Raw genomic sequence first — 26,016 nt, 5'->3', positions numbered from 1 at the left:
TGTTGATAGCATGTTCATAATATCTTTGTATCAGCCTTTAAACATTTTTTAAATGTGTGGTGGAAAAATGACCCTTTTTCATTTCCAATATTTGAAATTTACATCTTTTCTTGGTTTTCTTTATCCATAGGTTATCCATTACTTGGAATGTCTTTTCAGAGAACCAGCTTTTAATTTGTTGTTTTTCTTTATTAAATATTCCCTATTTCATTAATCTTCCATCTTTATTATTTATTTTCTTCTGTGTTATTTGGATTTAATTTGCTATGCTTTAAAAAATTGCTTGGGATATACACATTTAAAAAACTTTCTTTGTAGTGCTATAAGTGGAGGGCTCACTAACAAACTAGGGATATAGCTTGCTACAGTGGCAATTTTACTTTTGGGGGGCAACTTTCCTAATGTAGAGCTGTGGCCATGATTATCATCCATAATGTGACCATTTAAAATGTTGCCCAACAGGTTGGTGGGGATCATCTTTTACACACCCTTTCATGTTATTATATAGTAGGAAGGAACTTAGAACTAGGAGTAACTGCACACAGTAGCCATGGCCTTGGACAATGTAATTTTCATCTGTGTTCGAGATTAATCTATTAAGAGGACTATATTCATTTCCTAGGCATGCCATAAGTACCACAAGCTGGGTAACTTAGAACAACAAAAATTTATTGTCTGGCAGTTCTGGAGGCTAAAATCAAAGTGTAAGCAGAGTCACAATCCCTCTGAAACCTGTAGGGAAGGACGTTTCCTTCTTTTTCTTAGTTTCTGGTGATTGACTGTTACTCTTCACCTGTAGATGCCTTATTCTAACCATCTATCTTCACATAAAATCTTTGTTCTTTGCATGTGTATCTTTGTGTTCAAATTTCTCCCTTTATAAGGACACCAGTCATATTGGATTAGGGCCCAGACTAATGATTTCATTTTAACTTCATTACTTCTGCAAAGATCCTGTTTCTGAATATCATATTCGGAGCTACTGGGGGTCCAACATGTCTTTTGCGGGGGGGGGGTTGGGAAAGAGACAATTCAACACACAAGAAGGACAATATCTATGCCAATTAAGAAGACTCCAACAAGACACTAAATAGAAAATCAGACAAGGAGAGGTAAAGTAAAAAAAAAAAAAAAAAACCTCCTTGAATATGGAGGCATTTTGTTCCAATAACTGCAGGACCATCCCCTAGATTCACCAGTCTTTCTGGGCAATGCTCCTCTGAGCATATGATCATACTGGTTTTTAGTTCTTGGTGTGAACATCTAATCACATGTAGCTCCCATATGTACAAAATTATTTGCTCCTGGGATTCAGATATATCACTCATGGAAAATCTGGCTCAGTATTGTGAGGCCAAATTGTATAAACTGCTTTAAAATGTGGGCATACTAAACAAAACCCATATTTCCAAGGTGACAGTAACATTAAGAAAAAAGCCATCTTTCAGAAAATGATCAGAAGCTAATGCATGCACTTCTAGAATACATTGAGGCTTCTCTCTGAAACCTTTTACCTTCCAGAAATTTAGTATCCTCTCTGTTCCCATGATTCTCTCAGTTGTCTGCAATGTTTCTTTCTAAATTGCACTTTAGTAGTATTACCCTCTAGGCAGCATCAATAGCTTTTTAAGACCAGAAAGCAGAGGGGCAAATGAACTACTAAGAATAGCTATATTCCTGGGTCAATTAAATCCAACTTGACATCCTTAGTGCATCTGTAATGTGATAATAATAATGATCTATCTTGTAGGGATGTTACAAGGTATAACAAATTAATGACTGTAAAGCACTCTAAAAATAGAAAGGGTTCAATAAAAGCTTATAATTATTAATGGTAATCATTTGCAATTGACCTAGATATTACAGTTAAGTTATAACATACATCTTATAATCCATTCTTTTTGTAAATTTTGAACTTAACAGCACCAAGCTCAGTGATGAGAGGGGTTTTATGTTTCTATATTGCAGCCCTCCAGAGCCTTAGAAGGAGAAGCTTAGAAACAACATGATTCTTGTGTCTCTTGATTTTAACATTTTCTTTTTCTTCTCTGTGGTTGAAATGGGAGATAAAGTCTTGATATCGCTTCATTTCTTCATTCATTCATCCAAGTGCTGGCCAGACCCCTGGAAGAATCCACATAGCTTCTCTGCCTCCTAAGGTAAAGTGCACCTAAAATAAGGTCAAGTAAGGCCAGGTTTGAAGCTATCACTTCAAAAAGTGATTGCCCCTTTGGGTACTTACCAGAGCAGCCACCCAGTGGCTCAGACCAGCTTGGGTCTCTCTGTTCTGATTTTTTGACTAATTTAGTTTCCTCTCATCTTCACTAAGCTCCTATTTTCATCCCATGAGCACAGCCTGACCCAATGAATGACTATTTTTCCTGCTCAACACATCCTGTAATTGTTCTTAGACTCTGTAATAGGTTTTGCTTGTAACCATGAATGTTTCTTCTGTATTAGTTCTCCAGAGCCTTTAGAGGCTTTATTCTGCTTTATTCTGTTATACCTTGGATTTGACTCATTGGCTTAAAGTTTTAGGACCTTAATCAAATATGTAGATCGCAGCATCTACAGATTTAGATCGTATAGTCTGAACTGTGATCTGCTTTCTCAGCTGGACCCATCCTTCCTCTCCCACCAGAGCCTGATTTTAGCATGGAAGGAAGGACACAGTGATTGCTACTTAGATTTGCATGAAGCCTAGAAAGGAAGTGCTCTAAGCCACTGGTATGGAATCCAAATCTGTCTCTTACTAGATGAACATTAAATTATACTCTCTTATTTGAGGGACATAAATTCCATTTCAGCAGGTTGTGGTGAACATGTAGAAAGATCTTAAGTGTAAGGCACCTAGCTCAAAGCTGGTATATGGTAGGTGTGCAAAAATGTTTATTCCTTGATAATTTTTAGAACTATTGGTTTAAATCTGTTGCATCAGGCTGATTTCTCAAATCTCTATAGGTTTATGCTTTGTTTCTTCAGGCTGAAACTTGCTGTTTATTCATTAAATATATTTCTGAACTAGGTGGGGGGGGAAACAGGAAACCAAGATTAGCAAACTCCGGGGAAGAATGCATTTTATCTGTTTTCTTTAATTCTGCAAGACTCAGAACAAAGCTATCTGAGTCTAAATATCTGTTAATCTGTAAATCCCCCATAAAGAACAGGAGGCTCTGTCTCCTTGCTTGTACAATTCAGAAGTCAACCTCTAGGTCCAGGTTAGCTTTGTTCCTCATTGCTTATTTTCTAACCTTCAGGATTTGGAGAGAATCCTAATGGTGTTTTTTTTTTTTTTTTTTTTTTGGTGGTGTTTTGTTTTGTTTTTCAAATGTGACTGCTAAGGGAGGCTTGTTAGAACCTAGTTTAGTACAATTACAAGGTTAGATTCTAGGGCTGCTCACCCAGCATGCCTGTGACCCCCCAAGGACAAATTAATTTGAAGTGGGTGAAGAAGAACTGCAATCATTACCTTTTGTAGGGCCAAGGAGTGCTTGTTAGGAGCAAAATGTGCACGAGAATGCTAATAATGGTTCTGCAGTCTGAGCATTTCTGAATACTTTAGGCGCACAAATTGCTTTTGGTTGATGTAACTCCGTTTCTGGTGAAATTTGCTTCTCAAGGGAAGTGTAAAAGGAAGATATAAGTCTTTGTTAGGTCTGCTGTTCAGAGAAAAATGGCATTGCTTTCACAGAATGAGCACTAAGGCCGGAGAGGAGGATGGTTATGTCACAAATATTTGTCTACATTTCGTCATTTGGTTATTAGAGCTAGCACAAAGCAAGTGCATCTGAAAGTTATTATAGGGTATGATGCAATTATGTTACAATGATTATTTCTGGGATGTAAGTCTTCAGATGACATAGCAAAGACAGGATGAGTTCCTTCTGAGTTCTTAACAAAGGAAGAGAGCTCCAATTCCTCAAACTCTTCTAGATTCTAGGCCACTTTAAAGTCCCTTGAGGTTTAAAGACTTTGGCATTTATTGGAAACATGGGTAATAAAACAATCATATTCTAGATTCGTAAAATATCTTTCTCTTAAAGAGTTTAAGATGTTTATATGTATTTCCCCTCCTTTAAAAATGGAAATATTTCTATATATGCCTTTACATATAGAATAAAAACTGTTTGGGCTTTAATGATTTCTACATTATGGGATTGTACATTCTAAGGTTCACATTTCCTGCAATCCTGAGAGAGGCACAGCCCTGTTAAAAGATTAACCATGGGCCTGGATTCTATATCAGATGGGTTTTAGTAAATTTCCAGCCACTGCTTCATTTCAGGTAGGTTTAAGTAAATAATATTACCTCCCTGGACTTTCATCTATGCTTCTAGAAAGTGGGGATTAATGTAGAAAAAGCCACTCAGCTGTTTATCTAGTATTATTATCGTGCCCCCAAAGTGCCCCCAAAGTGCCACATGGGTCTCCTGTGCGGTTGTGAGGTAGATTAGTGGTATGGGAATGCTGAAGATGCTTATGGCTCCTTCATCCTCCCCTCTTCTGGCTGCATACCCTGGTCTGCTTCACAAGCCTGTAGCCTGCAACAGGGTGGTGATGCAGGCTTCTCAGCTACCTTAGTAGAAACAGCCACTGTAGCTGCCCCCTTTAGATACAAGTGTCAGTCAAGCTCCTATATCCCATTCAGAGGCCACAGGATGCATTGGGAAGGCTACTTTACTCTGTCATCCGTCACACACTAAGGGTTATGACTATCTTGGAGACTCTGGCAAACCCAGGTGATGGCTGTTTTCCCACAAAGAACCTCTTTTCTTTATTCTCTTGTCCCATTCTTTATTCCTTTGAAAGTAAACCTTTAACAAAATGCCTACTGCAGGAAGAAATCAGTAAATAGACTTTAAAAATTCACAGCTGAACACTCACAAGGCTATTCAGTCGTGTATGCTGTTAAAAACCTGATCTTTTTATTTGCATATGGCAAAAAACTACCAGACATGCCGAATAAAATCTATATTTCTCATTCTTTCTCAATTCCTCCAACCTTTCAAAATAACAAAACAATTAAAGGATTTTAAAATAAAAAGACATTTTCAGGGTTACCAATTCACATCGAAACTACTATGAATTTAATTTTCTACTACTATTCACATTCACATTCACATTTTAGGCTCTTTCATCATATAGTAATCTGGCTTTACAAGTATAATCTTTAAGACCACCAAAGAGCGTCTACATTGATTCTGCAAGTTGAAGGGACTCAACAAAGGTAGAATGGCCAGCTAATAGCTTTTAATTATCTAAGAATCTGAAGCTTGCAGATTTCCCTTTGGGTTTCTACCAGCTTTTTATTTAAGAAATCCAAATAGAGTTCTCCCCATTTGACAGTGTATACATTAGGAAGATTTCTAAACATCACCCCAAAAGACAAAACTATCAAGAGATAGTAAATAAGATTCAATAAATAGAACCTGTTTGAATGAATGACTCTTGGTGTTGTATTATTTTGATGCAGTTCTTGGAAACTTTCCCAGTTGGCTAATAATTGATGAGCCACTTGAACATATTGAGACACAACTTTAAGAAGAAAATTTATTTGTCCTAATGGGCCTACCATTTAGAAAAATAATATTTCTGGAAAAATAGTTAACTGCTTAAAAAGCATTTTTTTCTCATTGGACAGATAATTAAGAAAGTGAATGATTGGCTCCTATTTTCTTAGCAGATATGGGGATTTTCCAGGGTTCTAGAAAGTTCAGCCCAAATGTCTCCTTATTCTGGGATGTGGCTGTGAAAGCAACAGATCTCTCTTTGTTTCTGAGGCAGGGCTGCAGTGGCAAGAGCTGACAAGCCCCAGGGTACCCATCAGGCATTCCAAGGCAATCCTCCTGCAGAGCCATGGGGAGAAATCAGTAGACCGGAGTGTTAATTAATCAGCAAAGTAATTAGATTAGGGTACAAGGTGGACAGCAAAGATTCACAGCATACAATGATGTAGAAAATAAATAAGAAAATCAAGAAGGGTGGTGGGCGAAGGAGAAAGGAAACCAAAGGAAGGAGGAAGATGAAACTAGGAGTAAAGTTGGGACTGAAAACACGGCTATAAAGTCCAGGGCATACAAAGAAGGCAGCAGGACTTAGCACACTGAAGACCAGAACAAGCCCCTACTCGGGTGTTGCATAACTAATCTCCATTTTTTTTTTCAACCAGAAAGACATTCTTTTCATAGTTTTTGTTATGGTTTGCATATGAAGTGTCCCCACAAAACTCCAGTGTTAGTGCAGAAATGTTCAGAGGTGAATAGTTGGATTGTGAGAGCTGTCACCCAATCAGTCCGACCTAGTTTGGACTGATAGGAGTGGTAACTGTAGAGATGTAGGGTGTGGCTAGAGGCAATGGATCTCTGGGGACATGCCTTAAAAGGATGCATCTTCCCTGTGGCCTGTGTCTGTCTGCTTCCTGCCTGCAGCTTTCCTCTGCCATGCCCTTTCTCCATTGGTCACTGATTCATCTTGGGTCCAGTGCAATGATATTGGCCATCCTATGGACTGAGACCTCTGAAACCATGAGCCCCCAATCAACTTTTCCTCCTCTAAGTTGTTCTGGTCAGGTATTTGGTCACAGAGATTAAAAAAAAAAACAAAAAAACAAAAAAAAAAACTGACTTAAACATTTTTTTTTTCTTTCTGGAATACCTGCAGCAACATATCTACATCAAACCCAGTGATCTGATTTTTTTTGTGGTCATTCAGTATAATTCTTCCAAGGTAGGCAGAAGAATGATCAGAGCTCTAGAGTGAAGTAGGAATGACAAGCTGAGCTTCATAACCATCTAGTTGTACATTCTTATTTCCTGCTCCTTTCTTAAGCTTTCTCTATACCAAAGGAGGAAAAGGAAGTAAATATTCGTTTTATTCTCACCCTATGTTAAGTGCTGGGCTAGGAGATTTGCATATGTTATTTCATGCAAGAGTTATTATTTCCCCCCTTTCATAAATGAAGGAGGCCCCAAGAGGTTAATAAACTTACCCGATGTTGATATGTGTCAGAGACAGGGTTTGGATTTGCAACTGACTTAGACAGTAAATCAAAGACAGCTGGGATTTTGTTTAAATAAATCAATGAAGAAGATCTTTCGAAGTGTCTGTCATGTGCCTAGCCTTGAAGAGGTTCCATAACTCCACCAAGCTCCCCCATCTATTTTCTAACTCTCAGCATGGGGAAAAGGGCAGGGAGGAATGTCTGTGAATAAAAGAGGAGTAAAAGGGATTTGATCCTTTTTGTATTCCAGTGAGGTTTCATTTTTCTATCTTATTATTTTTTTTCCCTGATCATTCTCCCTTAAGCAATATATATTGGTCAGGATATTAAAAACGAACAGAATATATTTTTTTTTCAGCCACTCTTTATCTAAGCAAGACATAGATAGCTAGGGGTAATTTCAATCCATTTTAGAGAAAAAGGCTGCCTGCCTTGGCATGTTTTTATCCATAATACCATCAGGGCTGCAGATGAATCCAGGACAAAGTGTTTTTCATTGTATTATGTGTGAGAGAAATAGAGTCAAAGTCATCTTAACTTTGTAATGAATAGCATTTTGTCAGAGTGAATATTTGGCTCATGGGAGGTTAAAGGAGAAACAGGACTAAAATGCTTTAATAGTCCAGAGACTAGCACGGTGAAATGAATTTATTGCTTTTAGTGGAGTCCCCAGTGGAGAGTACATAATGAAACTCACTATCTGATAAGGCCGCCTTGCCGAGGAGGCTCACTGGCAGACAGGCACAGCATACTGAATACTGGGCTGTCAGGAGACCTAAGGTGACCCTCATATCCGAAGCAGAAGTAGCAGGTTGCTTCCCTGTCTGGGTGGATTGATATGCAGAATAAATGTACAAAAGTTCCTGGGGTGGGGTGGTGAGGAGGGGCCAGGGGTCTATGGGTAGTTCTGTCTGAAGCCATTCATTTTCTGGATTGTCCATCCAGATAGTCTGGACAGCCTGGACACGCATGGAAAGCCAACAGCCTGACTGTACTTGAATTAGCAATAAAATGAATCATATACATTTGTTTCCTGAAGGGACTATTTTTAGCAGACCCAGAGGACTATGGGACATATTTGGATGCTGAATAACAAAGTGAATTAATTTAGCACCTCTGATGTCTGGCTACCAGGTTACTCATTGGACAGAAGAAAAAAATGACAGATAGAGAAAGACCACTTTTTTGCAAAAGGCATACAAAAGACTGATGCTCCTTTTGTCTGGAAGAAAAGATTTGTTGTGGGGAGGGGAATTTAATTTTGTCTGGGTTAAAACATTTTCATAGCCTCCAAGATGAAGAGGGAACCCAAGAGAGTCAAACAGCATAAGCAACGTCAGAACTAAGAAAATAGAAATGAAAGGACAGAAACATAAACATCTCTCTAGATAGAACTCCAGTGAGTCAGTGGAGGGCAGGAGACAATTCATCTGCTGCTTGATCCTCATCCCCAAGAGCCATATCACTTTAATTGTAAATATTAACTCATATTAATTGTACAAATTAATGGGTTTCACTGTGATGTTTCCATACATGCATATATTGTGCTGTAATCATATCTACCCTCCCTAAGAGGTATATATTGAAGTTTTCATTCCTTGATTTACCTTATTTTTGAATGTGTAATAGTAAATCATTTGTTTATCTTACATTTTACTGGATTGAATATTGCCTAAGAATAGAGACTTACTGGAGAGAATATACATGGTATGACCACTTTGGAAAATAAGATAGCGCTGTCTTCTAATATCAAACCTTAAATATACTCCAATATTTAGCAATTTCATTTCTAGTATATACTCAAGACAGACTCTTGCATATAAACAATATGGGATTTGTGTAAGTGCATTCACAATACCAAAACCTGAAAACAAATACCCATTGTGGGAAAGAATAAATAAATGATCATTTAAAAAAATTGAACATAGCAAGTAAATAGTGGTTAAATTAACCATAGCAATTTTGCAACAAAACGGGCAAATCTGTGTTATATAGTGTTAGTTAGGGAAAAACCAACACACATAGTCTTATTCCATTTTGTATTGCTATGACAAAATACCTGAGAAGGATTACTTTAGAAAGTAAAGAGGCTTATTTGGCTCACAATTCTGGTGGAGAGAAGAGCCAAACAGCATAACATCAGTGCCCTTCATAAGGATCCTTTACTGTGTCACAACAGGACAGAGAAGCGGAAAGAGAACAATCTATGTGCAAGAGGGCTAATCACATAGGGCAGGCTTGCTATATAGCAACCCATTCTGTGAGAATTAACCCAAGAATGATACCAATCCCTCTGTTGGTAGTGCACCCATGGTCTAATCGTCTTCACTAGGTGCTGCTTCTTGAAGGTGCAGCTGTATATAGTTTGTCAAGGTCCTGGTGTATATTTCAGGTGGGGGATTTGCAGGTACTTAATATGAATGACCAAATAATAAATAAACAGACATGGATATGCCCAAGCCATTGATTAGAATGTATCTAAGGATTATTATAATGAGTATAATTCTGGGTTACCTAAGATTCAAAGAGAAAAAAAAAATTAAGCTGGCCCCAGAACAGTTCATTTAGTATTTGGAGTTAAACAGGATTTCAGAGCTATGATGACAGAATAAAATATTTGAATGTAATCAGACTCTATGGTAATAATGTTCTTCATTATTAATACTCCAAGCAGGGTGGTTCTCACCTGCTGGCCCATGTTCAAGAGTCTGGAATTAAGCACTGACATAATTTGTACAAATAATTTTTTCCTGAATATTCCAATATTTATTTTTTCAACATTTTATAATGAAGACATTAAATATACAGCAAAGTGGAAAGAATTTTCAACGAATATTCTTATATCTATTACTTAGATTCTATCATTAATATTTTAGTCTATTTATTTTATCATCTGTCCACCCATCTTTCACTGAATCCACCAATTTTTTTTGTTGCATTTCAGAGTAAATTTACAAATATCTAATAACATTCCTCCCTAAATACTTCAGCATTCGTATCTTTAACTAGATCTAACATCTATTTGCATTTCTGATGTGCAAGGGTCTATAGGTGAAGAAAAATCAAAGTGTTTCTTGAGTGAAAAAGAAAATTGAGTTTCAAGTGGATTGGAAACTGACAGCAATCCAAAGAATGTGGTTGCAAAACAAAAAAATGCTTTTAAATAAATGGGCTTCAGCATTTGAGGAGCAGCAGGACAAGGAACAGAGTGCTGTTCTGCTAGCAGAGGAAGACAGTCCTGCTGAATGTGACCCAAGAGAAACCCAGGCCTGAGCCAGGCAGCACAAAGTAAATGCACCTCAGAACTGTAGAGAGGAAAAGCAAGTCCTCCAGTGCCAGCCGGCCAACGAGTCAGATATACAACTTCTACAACAGGAGCACTTGCAGGCTTCCAGAATCACTGCTGCTTGGCTTATGCTCTGAGCTGAATTGGACATGATCCTTCAGCCAGGAAAAGCCTGAGCTCTTTTTTTTTTTTTTTTTTTGTATCAGGGATTGAACCTAGGGGTGATTAGCCACATCCCCAGCCCTTTTTTATTCTTTATTTTGAGACAGGATCTTACTAAGTTGTTGAGAGCTTTGCTAAGTTGTGGAGGCTAGCTTTGAACTTGGGATCCTCCTGCCTCAGCCTGAGTTCTTCCAAACCAACATTGACAGACCTTGGCAATCGTATTTCACTCCAGGATGACATCATAATTATCTGACAAAGGGGTTGAGACGACTACCACTCTTCCAAATCAGTACTCTCCTGCTGGAGCTTCTAGGGGGCTAGAGGGACTTCAGTTCCCTACTCTTTCAGCTCCATTTCATAGAAAGAGATGATGGATTGTGTTAACCCAAGTTAGTCCATTGCATAGATTTTCCAACTTCCCCCACATAATCACTGTCCTGTGAAAATGACCCAGGAGAACCCATTTTGGCAGTTGTCAGAGAAGTCCAGTGAGACTACACAGGTAAAACTTGGGCAGGAGTAAAACATAAATTTATTTATTTAAGAGTAACAACAATTGCTTAGAAGAATGGCTTCTTTTCACACTCAAGCTTCATCAACCCAAGTAAAAAGGCTCTAACTTCTTTTACACTTTGGGTTTCTGTGTAAGATTTCACTTGAGCAAAGGATTCTATAGCTTTTACAATTTTTTTAAAATAATAATGTCTAGAGTTGTGATTCTTAACTTTAAGTAGACAATGAACGAGCTTCTAAAAAATACCAGCACCCTGCTAAAGGTTCTGATTCATTTGGGGTGGAGTTTGGGCATTGTCATAAAAACAAACCAAACAAAAAAGAAAAACAAAAGCAAACTTCCCCGATGATTCTACTGATATCCAGCATATGAAACTACTGGTCTAGACAAGAAAGAGGTCAGGACCAGGCAAAGTGCTGAAAACCTTCAGGACTGGCAAAAGGGACCCCAGCAGGGAAAGGAGACACAAAATATCAGAGTTGAATTAGGGCTTTCCTAGGCCAACATCTCTTCAAGTTGATGCGCAGCCAACTGTCGTATCCTAGTCACGGACGCAAGTCGGCTTCATATAATCCCTCAGGCCACGTAAGCCAGGATGACTGCAGTCAAAAGCAAGAATTCAGACATTTATTTAATGCTGACCTTGATTTAAAAGAATAACCCAGTTAGAATTTTAAAATACATGTTATTCCCCCACGATCATTCTGGTACCTAGTCCCATCCTCAGGGCCTGGTAGGGGGTCTTCTCAGGCACAAGAACAGAATATAAAATGGCAGTAAGTAAGGAAAATAGGTCAAAAGGTACTGCCTTGGTGTCCACTGGTGGGAATTCAGGTTCTATTTTCAGGGCCACATGAGGTTCTCTCCTGCATGAGAACTTTTTTCCTCCGGGGTCTTTGAGAAGTCCAGAGGGTCAGCTACCTCCAAAGGAAGGAGGCTGTGGGGGCTGGATTAGGAAAGTCCTGTGGGTGCGGATGTGGTGGCCTCTGGAGCCTTCTCTGCCAAGAAGAATCCCTGGTTCTACAAAAAAGCCACCAGAAACCAACCACTTGGACTTCGCTGATAGCTGAGGGGAGACTCTTCCCTTTTTGAGAATGCCTGAAGCCACTGACCCTCTGGAGATTTCCTAAGCCTGCCTGCTGGGGTCCCCAGTTCTTGCGTGCAGAACAGGAAAGTTAAGACCCTGAAATAGTTCTGAGGAGATTTCCTTGGAAGTCCCACCATGGCTGGGGCTGAGAAAGGAGCGTAGGCCTAATGCTGAGGGCAGGAGCATACCCTGAACCTGCCTTGATAGTCTTGCCACTTTTATTTTTAGAAGTTGTTCCTTTGCCTCCAGAATGCCTTTCACCCTCTTAGGCTTGGTGAATAGTGCTCATATTTCAAGACCACTTTTAAAGGTTATCTCCCCTGTAGAGTCTTCCCGGATACCCTGACAGAGAATTGGTTGCTCCTAGAACACTTGATTTATTTCTCTATTTTAGCATCTGTCTTCAGATTTGTCTCCCCATTGGGCTGTAAGCTTTACTGAACATAAGTAGGCAGTATCTCAGTCCTCTGTGTACCCATTGCCTAGAACAGAGACACCAACGAAGTCTTATGAGGCAAATCTTTCCACCCTCCCTCCCTTCCTTCCTTCCATCCTTCCTTCCTTCCATCTTTCCTCCCTTCCTTTCTTAATACTCATATCTTAAAACTGTGATTTAATTATCTCTTATAACAGGACAAGTAAATTATGACTTAGAAGATACATTCAACTCTATATATTTATTAAGAAATGACTATATGCCAGGCATTGTGGTCTCTTCTCTGGATGCCAAGCTGAATGGAATAGAGTTTCTGGCCTCTGGGCACTACAATTGTACTGGGAGACAAATATTATAGGGGTGTGAGCTGAGCTTCTTTAGAAGCAGGAACAAGGCCGTGTGGAAGCAGAGAAGGATGTGTTTGCCTCTCCTGGATATTAAAAGAAAGATTGCCTAAAGAGGGTGTGAGAATTTAGCAACAAGTAACCGTAAATAGTTGGGGGATGGGGGGGTAATAGGAATAAATAGGGGACACTTTAGAGTTTAGATTTAGAATCATGATGAGGAAAAGAGTTCAGAAATGGACTTTTAGCTGATTACTCTAGGGGGAAGCTGCTTCATTTTCTTGGACCATGATGCTTCTGAAGATAATCATACCTTAAAGAAAAAATGAAAAAAAAAAAAAAAGAAAAGAAAATGACTCCTTCAGCCCATTGGTTTGACCCCAAATTGGCACCCCCACCCCATTTTGAGGGACCATAAGATATAAAAAACTTTTTCCTGTAAATTGAGTCTGATTTTATAATACAACCCCAGCAAGCAAAAACAAGGCTCCCATATCATTTTGTCAGGGAGAGGCCAGTAATTTTAGGGTGGGAACTGATCCATTTACACAATGAGAGAATTTCCCTCCTGCGCAGAGTGTTCCCTAGCAATTTGTGGTCTCACAGAATGCCATTTATAGTTCCTACAGTGGCAAGAAAATTAGGGGGCAGAGTGATTATTACTCTAATGGCAAACCTGAAGGATGCCTGGGTCATACTGGTCGACTTTCCCTTTCATGCCAGCAAGGGACTGCCCTGCTTGGCTTTCAGCATAGAAGCAGCAAACTGAAAAGGCCAATTAGTTCCCCTCTTAGATATTATCTTTTAGCCTGAGCGTCCCTTCATTAGTGACTAACTGTAGCCTGGGGTTTGAAGTCATTGCCTGAAATAATGCTTCATCTTCATTAAGAAAAAAAAAAAAATCTTAACTGCTTCTTTGGGGGGAAGACCAGGAGATCAAGAGCCTGGATCTCAATGAAAAGGAGGTCCCCAAAGAAGGCCCGACTATATTGCACAAAGCCTCCCTATCGTCATTTCTAAACAGTTCATTTGAATGTTGTACTGTATTCCTGCTAAATACTTGGATGGTTCCCAATTTGCACTTTGCAGAGAAGAAATAAACATGATCTTCCCGTCTGGATTGTGTGGAGAGGTATTCATAGCAGGATCTCCCTTTGTTGTGCTCAGCTAATTGCTAATTATGTAGTGATGGATGTAAATTGCACAGTTGGCATTTCAGGCTCACAGGCTCTCTAGCTAGTCCCTCTACTTAAAGGAGAAAGGCTGAGAAAGGCTGAAATATTAAGGGAACCCAGCCATCTCTTTACCCATGAAAATAAAGTCTAACCGGGTGAAATAACCTAACAGAAGAGCAGAAAGAAGGAATAAGGACCCTAGAAGTGGGTCCTGCCCAGACTCTGCTCAGATTTCATGGTAGAGGGTGATGGGAAAGGTGTTCTGAGAGTCTCACTTAACATGGGAAGAAGAATGGATGCCTTTACTTGCAGGACTAGCAATTTTTCCATCTCCAGATGCTTTGTTCACAGAATGAATAAATAACAGAAGAGTGTCTTGAGGTTTGAGGCCTGTGAATTGTCCAATAACAAGCTTATGGAGTGAGCCCTGTTGTTCACCCAATATGAAATTAGAAACCCAGGAAGGGCTAATGATTCTGCCAAACCAGCCTTCTAGTTAGAGCTAAAGCAATATCACATTTGCTGTCAGTCTCATGCTGCTGTGGCCACAGCCAGGGTAGCTATCTTTGCATTATGTTTATGTCATTTGGAATTTGTTTTGCAAGCTCATTTTAAGTAGGAAAGTTTTTATTTATGACTTTCTCTCTGTTACATCTTTGAAGCTGAGAAAATAAAGATTAGCTCGGAGAAAGAAAGTAAAATATTTACCCATTACTCATCATGCTGGAATAACAGATATGCATAAAGCCAGCTGCAAAGTTATCAGCAACCCATATTCTTCCCGAGGACCTTCTGTCATTGTAAAGTGTCATAACTACCCCCATCCCAAAAGGATTTTTCTTTTACTTATTTACTGAGAAATTTGTTTTCTAAAATCATAGATTGTCTGCAATTTGGCAGTTTGAAATTATGTCAGTTCCACTTTTGCCTGGAACATCTGAGTCATTTTGCAACAGAGAAGCAGCCTCAATTCCCAAACCAGGTAAGGATTCCTGAGCACAACATTTCACATTACCTCACTTTGCAGATTCCTAGGAAACAAGATACAGAGTCTTCTTTCCAGTCCTCACATAATGTTGACCCTTTTATACAGTCCTACTTCATGTTGAGCCTATCAAAACACTCTTGGTTCCACATTGGGTTCCCACTTCACACCCAGTAGGGTGGCTATCATCAAAAACATGTAAAATAAGTGTTTGCAAGGATGTGAGGAAATTGGAAACTTACACATTGTTGGTGGGAATGTAAAATGCTGTAGCCACCCTGGAGAGGAAAATATTAAATATAGGATTATGATCCTGAAATGACACTTCTGAGCATATAGCAAAAATAATTGAATGCAGGAACTCAAATAGATCTTCGTGCACCAATATTCATGAAGCTGCATTTGTTCTCAGCCAAAAGGTGAACAAACTGAGTATCTAGCATGGACAAGTGAATAAAGCAAATATTGTTCAGCCTTAAAAAAGGATGCATATTCAGAAATTTGCTAGAACATATATGAAACTTTAGGACATTATTATGCTCAGCAAAAGAAAGCAGCCATAGGACTGATACTGTATGAGCCTGCCTATATGTGGTCTTTAGATTAGTCAAATTCATAGAGACAGAAAGTCAACTGGTGGTGACCAGAGGCTGAAGGTGGAGGTGGTGAAATTGGGAGTCAATATTTAATGTGTATGGAGTTTTAGTTGTGCAAGATAAAAAAGAATTTTGGGAATAGATGGTGGTGGTATAGGGATAGTTGTGTAACCAAGTGAATGTACTTACACTACTGGACCTCTTCATTTAATTTTTTTTCACTCAAAATGCACTCTTACCCAATCTTATACTAATTGCATTTCCCCCCCTGTTTTCCTGAGATGCCCATAGTTCCTCTGGAGTGCTGTCTCCCTTGTAGCAAGCAGCCAAGGGGAGCTAATAAGCCTGACTTTGTTGGACTGTAGTTTTGTCCAAGGTGACTTTGGTTGATTGGACTCAAGGTTTTCACTATTCTCTGTCTCAAAAACTAGATCTTATTATCATGTAATTTTGAGACCACTGTCATATGGTGGGGGCTATCGCAGATTCATTCACTGAGCAAACAAAGGAAAACAATTCAGTTTCCAGTTGAGGACTGGTTTGTTCTCCCCTCTCCCAGGGCTCTGAGTTGCTAGGAAGCCCTGGCTCCAGGCAGCATACACAGCATCTTTTCAAGAGTCCCACTGCGAGCTTCCTGACTCCGACTGATCCCAGCTGTTCTGTTGCTTCTCTTTTTCACTATTCTGAGATCTCCTGTTTCTGGCTCACAGATACATATGCATGCATTGATTCATTTTTTAAACATTGTCTATGCCCATGCGATTGTCAATTATTGCTGTTTTTTTTTCTTTTTAACCAGCATTTGAGGGTGAGGGATAGAAAATGGAGCAAAGCCTAAAGACACTATGTCATTCTGCACAGTTCTGAGCTAAAAAAAACTTCAGTAATGTTGAGCTCTAAAAAGATTATAGAGCTCCTGGGTCATATGAATTTAAAATGAAAATACTACTAAGCTGTAAAAATAAGTGTAAAGCTATCTAACAGCATTCTGGTTTTCTCAAATAAAATTACTTTTATCTTTAATTTTATTTTTGATTATTTTTAATTTTTTTTTTTTTGCAGAGTTGGAGATCGAACCCAGAATCTGTCCCATGCTAGACAAGTGCTCTACCACTGAGCCATATCTCCAGTCCTTATTTTATTTTTAATTGACATGTTATCAAGGCCCAAATTCATGGAGTGCAATGTGATGTTTTGATACACATATATAGCTTGCATAAAGATCAAATCAGTAATTAGCATATATATCACCAAATATATCACCTCCAACATTCATTTATTGTTTCTTTGAGTTGATTTAATTTTTTTTTTTTTTTTTTTTTAGTACTGGGGATTGAACTCAGAGCACTTTACCAGTAAGCTGCATCCCCAGATTACCTCCCCCAGCTTTAAATTTTTATTTTAGTGTGAGACAGGATCTCACTAAATTGCTGAGGCTGGTCTCCAACTTGCGTTCCTCCTGCCTCAGCTTCCCCATTCACTGGGATTACAGGCATGCACCACCTACCTGCTGTTCCTTTGTGTTGAAGCATGCAAGATCTTCTCTTCTAGCTCCTTTGAAATATACATTACCCATATTTTTCAGCTCTCAAGATTTCCCCCATTTTCTTTGCTGGCTCTGCTGTACTAGTCTCTTCGATATGTGTACTAGGTAACCCAAAGTTAAACTACTACCAGCAGGTAAGTAAAGAGGGAATGAGGAAGCAGAAAGGAAAAATGCCTTTTCTTTCCGTTTCTTCTAAAGCGATGTAAGCATGAGGGCCTTTGTCCTGCTCTGCAGTAATAGTGTTTGGTGGTTCTTAGTAGAAATCCTCTTTCCAGGCTTTGTTGCTAAGGTAGGTCCACTAGAAAGAACCAGCCCCTGTCTCTTGTGTTTCCCAAATCTTACTGCCATCTCTATGTTCTTTTTAAGAAAAGTTCTTAGTTCACCAGACATTCCAAATCGAGTAGACTTTCACAGCAGTGCAAAATGGAGAGGATCCTCTGTAATGTCCTAATGTAGTGAGGTTTCAAGGTTGTTCCTGGAATGGTCAAAGCACCCACCTCACCTTGTACAACAACCTGATTTCACTAGTGGTGAGAAGACTACTTTGGCCAGAAGGACAATAAATATCTCTAATCTTGGCATCTTACCCCATAGGAACTTTTGCCTAAAATCGCCTACAACAAATAACATATTTTAAAAATCATACCCAGCGTCTTAAATCACACTTTCAATGCTTACCTTCAATTCTAGCCTACTTTGGCCAGCTCTTTGATGAAAAAGCAAAACAAAACAAAAATCTAAATTACTTTTTTTTTTTTGGGGGGGGGTACCAGGAATTGAACTCAGGGGCACTCAACCACTGAGCCACATCCCCAATCCTATTTGGTATTTTATTTAGAGACAGAGTCTCACTGAGTTACTTAGTGCCCCGCTTTTGCTGAGTCTGGCTTTGAACTTGTGATCCTCCTGTCTCAGCCTCCTGAGCCTCTGGGATTATAGGCGTGCACCACCCTGCCCAGTTCAATTACTCTTAATAGAGTCTAACTAGAGAATATTGTGAAGTTGCTTTATTGTGGGTTCTTTTTTGTCTTTCTGGGGATACACTTGTACAATTCCTGTTTTCTGCCCCGGATATTTATCTCACGTCTCATTATTGTAAAGCATTGGAAATAATTTAAGCATTACATAGGGAAAAGCAGTAGGATTTCAAGATCAGAATATTGGGTTTTAGTTTCAGTTTGGATGATTGTTAGTTCTTAGAAAACATCTTTGGTCCTGTTTCCTCATCTGTTAGTTTGGATGATAAGGGGTAGCTGCATTACTAAAGTCCCTTTTGTCTATGAATTTCCATAGTTTAAGATGCATAATTTTCCATGGTACCTTACCTGTTGGAGAGTCATTCTTCTCTGGAATTTACTCATTTTAATACAGAGATCTTGGTATCAAAAGTCTTCTAAATCCGTAGATTTTTCGTGGTGAGAATTTTGGATACCACAGCAAATTGACAGAGAAATTGTTTTCTGTGGACATCTTTCAAGAGACCTTAAATCATAAAGTAAGTTGATTTGCTCATTTGTAAATTTGGAATGGGGAAAGAAAGTGAAGCATGAATTTTAATTCCCTGGCTTAAGTACTTTCACCCATTTGAGTTTTGCCTGTGTGTATTCAGCATTAATGTGATGCTCTTGTGGTCATTTGCTGTTTTAACAAAGCTTTGTCTATATAACTCCTTATCGTTTCTCCATTTTCCACTGGTTTATTTATGACTTCCAGGATATACATTGCTTGTGGTTAAATTTATGTTGCTAAATAACACCATTGTAAATTAGACACCACTAGTCCCTGATCCTGTTTAGATCTCATCAGTGGAGGTCTATTAACTCTGAGATATTTTCAGTCACAGATAAATTGCTCTGTTCAATTTGCATTTCAGTAATTTTCTGATTTAGACATGGGGTTGGTAATGGGCATAATAATTCAGGAAGGGTGAGTTGAAGGGAGAGAATCTCCTGAAATGCTTGCATCTTTAGCAACATCCCAAAATAGTCCGTTTTCCATTATGCAGTATCTTTCTATATCTGAATACATAAAAGTTAATTATGTTTATAAAGCAGTGTTGGAAACGGTGTTGGATATTTCCCTCTCTTGGTATATTTTGCTATCAATTTGAATTGAAATTGGTTTGATAAGAAGTCTTGTCTCAAGGGTCCATTTTAATAGGAGTGTTTCTGATTTGTAATAATTTATTAAAATACATGGACTATGAAAAGAATAGCCAACTCTTAGGAAAAATTGATCATGGCTCGGGTCATAGCTCAGTGGTAGAGTACTTATCTAGTACGTGAGAGGCACTAGGTTCGACCCTCAGCCCCACATAAAAATAAAAATAAATTTAAAAAAGGTATTGTGTCCATCTACAATTAAAAACAATTGAAAAAAATTGGTCATTGGTTTTATGGCTTGATTTCTGCTGTGGCTTCTCAAGGCTTCATTTTTGCATTAAATCTTTCCTGCTAATTTTCTTTTTCTTTATCTCACTTTTCCCACCGTTCCAGAACTTGGGCTTTTTGAGAAAGGGGCTTAGTTTTGTTTTCTTATAGGACCTCACCCAGTGCTAGATAACAAGGGGTACATAGCAGTTTAAGTAGAATTCACGATCTGAATCATAAAACATAGCTCTTGTCTAAAGAAAAAGGAGAAGAACAACAACATACATACCTATACACAAAGCTGAGAAGTGGTTTATTGATTGGTTGCTTTGTCTTCAAAATGCCAAACAAATGGCTGGGTGACTTTTTTTCCATTATTGAATTTATGTATTTGTATGTAGGAGGTAGAGAGCACTTCATCAACTTTCCTGACAGGTTGTTTTTGCCTTCTGAAAACAGAGCTTTTAAACGAAAAAAAAAAAAAAACTGGATCCATTAACTCATATGAAATTGCTTTAACTCTATGAATTACAGAAATGTGATGTACAAGTGTGTGTGTTCATATAATTACATACAAAATATATAAATTGTAGAAGGAAAAAGAGCTTGACCATTGCCCTTGAAGGTATTTCTGTCTGTGTTGAAAAAATAGCCATATATGTTCATGAAAAGAGAACATTACAGGACAGAATAAAACAGGGCTGGGGTGCAGCTCAGTGTAAGAACATTTGCTTAGAATGCATAATCTCTGTGCCTTGAATACAGAACAGTAAAACCAAAATATACCAAAAAAAAAAATAAATAAAAAGAAGGAAGAAAGAAAACAGACAAATAAAGAGCTCACTGTCCTCAAAACTCTGGATCTATCTCCCAGAAACAGTAATTATTATCAGTTTCTTATATAGCTTTCTGGGAATGTTTAATAAACATACACATATGTGCGCACACATATACATTCTATAGAAGGCTTTGTGCTTTGCTTGAATGTTGACTATAATAGTCATTGTTTCATATCAGCAAACATAGATTTCTTTCATATATATATATATATTGAATCCAGGGCTTTATGTATCTGCTAGGCGAGCACGTTGCCACTGAGCTATACCTTTAGCCTCCTCTTTAATTTTAATGGCTGCAAAGTATTTGCTTACATGGTTGTATCAATGTTTTTTAATATTTTAAAGTTGTTGATAGACCTTTATTTTATTTATTTGTCTGTGGTGCTGAGAATTGAACCCAGTGCTTCACACATGCCCCGCAGGTGCCCTACCGCTGAGCCCCAGCCCCATCCCTGGGTATATCAAATTTAATTAAAGCCTCATATTGGTTTAAATGTAATATTTACTGCTACTATCAAAGTTAGAAATGACTAGCCAGTTACACAAATGCCTTAACATGCTTATGTAAAATATGTTTGTTTTAAATTTTGGTCAATACTATCAAAAGAAAATACTTTCTACTTGTAATATATAAAAGTAGCTGTCCTAGTTTATGCTGCTATCACAAATAACTTAGACCAGGTAATTTATAAATAATAGAAAGTTATTTCTCACAGTTCTGTAGGCTGGAAGTTTAAGATATAAGTTCGAGCAGGGTTGATTTCCCCTGAAACCTCTTTCCTAAGCTTGCAGATGGCTGCCTAGCTACTGTGTTCTGACATGGCCTTTTCTCTGTGCACATGCATTCCTGGTATTTCTTTTTCTTCTTATTAGGACACCAAGAATATTGGATTAGGACCCCACACTTATGACTTCATTATAATCTCAGTGACTTCATTGAAGGCGCCATCTGCAAAATCAATCACGCTGGGAGTTAGGAGTTCAACCAAATAATTTTGGAGGCACTATTATTTGAATATGGTTCGAGTCTGTCTTCCAGATGTTTATGTGCTAGAAGCTTCATCTTAATTGTAGCCCTGTTGGGAGGAGGTGGAACCTTTGAAAATTGAGTCCTAGTGGAAGGTGGATGGGTCATTGAGGATGGTGCTCTCAAATGGGTTAATGTAACACTATTGGGATCCTAGCAGCCCCTTTGAGAGTAATTTATAAAAGCAGTGATCTCCTCTACCTTTGTGTCTTGCCATGTGATCTTTTCTGCCTGCTTTCCCACCACTGTTACATTATCTTCCACAATGCCCTCACCAAAACCAAGCAAAAGCTGGTGCCATGCTCTTGAACATCTAGAACCAAAAGCTAAATACACTTCTTTTATTTATTAAGCACCAAGCTTTAGGTGTTTTGTCATAGCAACAGAACACAGACTAGTACAGGAGGGGATACAATTGAATCCATAACACTGGAGGAGTCTGAGGAGAGTAGGAGTGGTAGATAAGTTGAAGATAGATATAAAGGAGTGATTATAATTATGGGCCATGGGAGGGAATTAAAGTAAGTAGAAAGGAGATTAAAGACTCAAGATTAGTGAGAGAAAGTAGGCTTAATGGTCTCTCTTATCTCAGTGTTAAGGGTCAAAGAATTGTTGAAGATGGTACAATAGAGACAAGCAACTGGAAATTTGGAGTAGGAGGCAGAGAGCAGATGCCTGATGTAGAATTGTGGAGGGATTATAGTTATTGGTCATGAAATGTTTGACTTTGGGACAGGCCTTACCTGAGGTGAGGGATAAGAACACCAGAGAAAAGGAAGTCAAAGAAGACAGATGCCAGAGTGTTATAAAGATCACTTCTGCATACACTGACATCATGAAGAATTAAGGCAGAAGAAGTGTTGAAGAGAATGGAAGTGAACCATGGTCTCAAAATCTTCAAGAAATGCAGGGAAATGGTCTGGGACAATGGGAAACTGTAACAGAATGCTATTCTTAGGACATGACTGTGGATGCTGGAGAGAGTGCTGAGGGCCCCATGGTGATAATGAGAAAGAGGAGGACACCATCTGATTTACGGGGTCTAGAGGGTAGGGAGGGAAGGAGAGAAAGCAGGTGTCCCTGCACAGCGTTGTGGAAAAGCAGTGACCTCTGGCAGTGTGGGGTGCGGCTGGAACAGCACGGTGAGGGGGCTCACTCACGTTCACAGTAGTGCTTTTCACAGTAGCCAAGAAATTGGAAAAATAGAAGTGTCCATCACAATGAACAGATGAAGAAAACATGGTAACATGGACACAACAGAATACTATTTAGCCATAATAGGAATGGGATTCAGGCCTTTTTTAAAAAAAAGAATTTTATTTGTTCTTTTTAGTTATACATGACAATTCAATGTCTCTTGACATGTTATACATACATGGAGTCTAATAACTTCCTATACTTGTGATTGAACATGATGTGGACTTACACTGGTTGTGTATCCATATATGACCATAGGAAAGTTAATGTCCAATTTATTCTACTGTCTTAGAATCCCGTCATTTTTGATAACATGGATGGAAATGGAGATATTGATTAAGTGAAATAAACCTGGCACGGGTAAAACGAGCCCCACATGATCTCACTTACGTGTGGAAATTAAAAGCCTTGATCTCATAGGAAGGTGAAAGTAGAATGGTGGTTGCCAATGGGTGGGGAGAGTCGGGTTGGGGGAGGGATGGGGAGAATGGATGGGTGGGTGCTAAGTTAAAGTTCAGCAGAGAGATTATAGATAGCAATGAAGTAAGTGTACATTTCAAAAGGTATAAGAAAAAAGTTTGAAAGTCCTTACTATAAAGAAATGATAAATGTTTGAAGAAATAGATATGTTTTACTTGATTTAAACATTTCACAATATGTGTATGTTGAAATACCACACATTACCCCTTATATATGTATAATTTAGTGTTTTTATGTACCAGTTAAAATAAATTTAATAAAAACAACTGTTTATTTACTAATATACTTATGTGTTTATTTATGATACTGGGAGCATTCTGCCTCTGAGCTACATCCCCAGCCCTTTTCAGTTTTATTTTGAGACAGGGTCTCATTAAGTTGCTCAGATTGGCTCACAACTCGTGATCCTCCTGTCTCAGACTCCTGAGTAGCTGGGATTATGGGCATGTGCTACCCCACCTGCCACAGTAAAATTTAGATACACACAAAAACAAGTGGCAGGAACATTCAGAGAAGATAAGCGCATAGGAGACCTGTTTTTGATTGACAACACAGTGGGATGGTTTTAGGAATTTGGGATGGGTGAGAGGTGGGGCCCAAAACGAGAGGGATGGACCAACTGGGAGTATATGTCCAGTAATGAGGGGGGAATCCTGGTCTTCTTTTGGTGATTGATATGCACAGGAATAAAAGTCAAGATAGGAATCAGTACTGATGGTCTCAAGACACAATGAGGGCAAGGCGTCGGGTAAAGGGCACAGGGGGAGGTGCATGGTAGAAGAGGGAGCTTTGGCAAGAACAGGATTTAGGATAGATTTTTAACTCCTGCTGGTAGAAGTGAAAGCCAGGTGAGAGGAGGTCATGTGTGTTGCAAATGCTTTTTCCCAGACTACTGTTTGTGTTTTAACTTTATTCATATTTATGTGACATATATAAATATATGTTTATAGAAATTTTAGGTTTTTATATTATCAAATTTACCAATCTTTTTTCTTTATGGCTTTGGGTATATTTTATGTTAAGGAATACCTTCCCTATTTCAAAATCATAAGTATTTTTTTTAAAAAAATAAGAACATTAAATTTTGTTCTGTTTTGCTATTTTTATTTTCCATCTGCAGTCTATTTCAGATTAATGAATATGTAGGAATCTGGATTTTTGTGTTTTTTTCTACATGGTCAGCTTAATGTCTTATAACTATGTTTTAAAATACCCCAAGATGCCCTTTGAATGTTTATTTACTAGGTATTCATATCTTTTCCTCTCAGCTCTTAACCAGTCTTGCACTAAAAATTTCATTTCACAGCTTTTTAAAATGTTTCTGTGCATTTAGCCTTCTGCCTCTCAGTTTCTAATAGAAATCTGAAATAAAATTGTCTTTTACCTTTAAGATGTAGACTTATACTTCAACGTGAAGTGTCTTGGAGATCTTGACTGTCCCTAGTGCTGGGGCATTTTTGTGGGCAAAGTTGGTCAGCTAACTTTTGAATGAAAACCTTTCATCCAGTATTTTATTTTCTAATGCCTGGATTTTGATCAACTTACCTTCCACAGGAGAATGGTAGAATGTAAAAACATGGGGAAACGGGACTATGATACTCACCAATCATTTACGGAGTGGCAACTCTAATAGCTGTTTATATTTCAAAATCTTGTAAGAGGTATTTTTGGAGTAAGCCGGGAGGCCATGCAGGCAGGTGACACTACATTACTGCCAAAAGCAAAAGCTACTTTTATTTTCGGTTCATCTCTTACATTTCGAGTTCTTCCACCTCTCAAGTTCTGAAGTACAGCCTTAAACTTATTTGACGTTTGATTCTGAACCAGGATGGAAAGCTGAACAGCAATGTCCTGGAGAAATGAGGAACAGGTCTGCGTCGATGACACTTGAAATCCATCCTGTTGGATGGTAGCTGTACTCTGCACTGCCTTTCCACATTCATTCATCCTTCACGTTCTGGAGTGTCATTATAATCTTCCTGCCTCCAGCTCTCTCCCTTCTAATCCATGGTCCAGATGGCCTTCTCCATTCTCTTTCCAATATGCAAATGAGGATATTTGGCTCCTCTGCTTAGGATGTTCTCATGACTCCCCACTGCCTGCAGATGAAGCCCAAACCCTGGAGCCTGTTCTTCTAGATCGATCACCTATAGCCCAGCTGGATCTCCTGCCCTCCCCATTTATGTGCCTCTAGTTTATTCCTGTCTGACTAATACTGCTATATCTCAAGCTTTGTTTACTGAATTCCCCATTCCTACAATTCAACCCTATGCACTCCTTTGTCCTCTTCCCTGCTCTCTGTCCCCAAACCAGGGATATGTGATAGATCCTGTAAGGCTCAAATCACAAGTCACCGCCTCTAGGAAGCCTTCTCTGTTCTCTCAGGCAGAATCCACTGATCCTCATTAATACTCCCATAGCACTTAGTTGATGTCACTATTGATACAGCCCACTGTTTCCTAGGGGATTGAGGTGGATACTAGCTCTGCTGCTGAATTGGAACTGTTTCTTTGTAGTTCTAACCATATCCAGCATAGTAACTCTGTGTTGAACATTTTATGTGCATTATCTCACTTATCTTCAGTATAATCCTTTGAGGAAGTCATTTTGATGACTTCATTTTCCAATAAGAAAACTGAGCCTAAAAAAGGTGGGGTAACTCACTTGCACACAGATTACATATTCGCTCAGTATTTTCAGTTGCTAGGACTCAATCCCTTTGTTGACTTCAAAGGCTATCCCATCCATGTGCTTCCTGCGACTGGGTGACTTCTACTGAAGAAACTTCCTTCTGTGAGAAGCCCAAATGGCATCGAGGAGTTCTTATGGTCTGTGGCAACTTATCCACTACCTCTGAATCTTTGGGCCTACATCTGTAAAAACTATGATAACGAGCTGCTTAATCTCATCACCGGTTTTTGAGAGGATTAAATGAAATAATTCATATAAAATACATAAAGGCTGGCAGGA

General features: G+C 38.7%; 2 long non-coding RNA genes across 2 annotated transcripts in view; both read left to right on the top strand.

Moving 5' to 3' along the window:
- The window catches only part of LOC120883759 (uncharacterized), a 63,557-nt gene that overhangs the window by 8,024 nt on the left and 29,517 nt on the right, over positions 1-26,016 (top strand). The gene's annotated exons all lie outside the window — the stretch shown is intronic.
- On the top strand, positions 240-16,863 carry LOC144370636 (uncharacterized). Its single transcript, XR_013430542.1, has 3 exons — positions 240-2,159; positions 14,889-14,989; positions 16,651-16,863. It is a non-coding gene; the product is annotated as an uncharacterized LOC144370636 (long non-coding RNA).

This window comes from Ictidomys tridecemlineatus, chromosome 14 (assembly GCF_052094955.1).
Source record: "Ictidomys tridecemlineatus isolate mIctTri1 chromosome 14, mIctTri1.hap1, whole genome shotgun sequence".
NCBI classification, from domain to species: domain Eukaryota; kingdom Metazoa; phylum Chordata; class Mammalia; order Rodentia; family Sciuridae; genus Ictidomys; species Ictidomys tridecemlineatus.
Note: the sequence above shows the minus strand (reverse complement) of the source record. Positions and strands in the feature narration are given on the sequence as shown.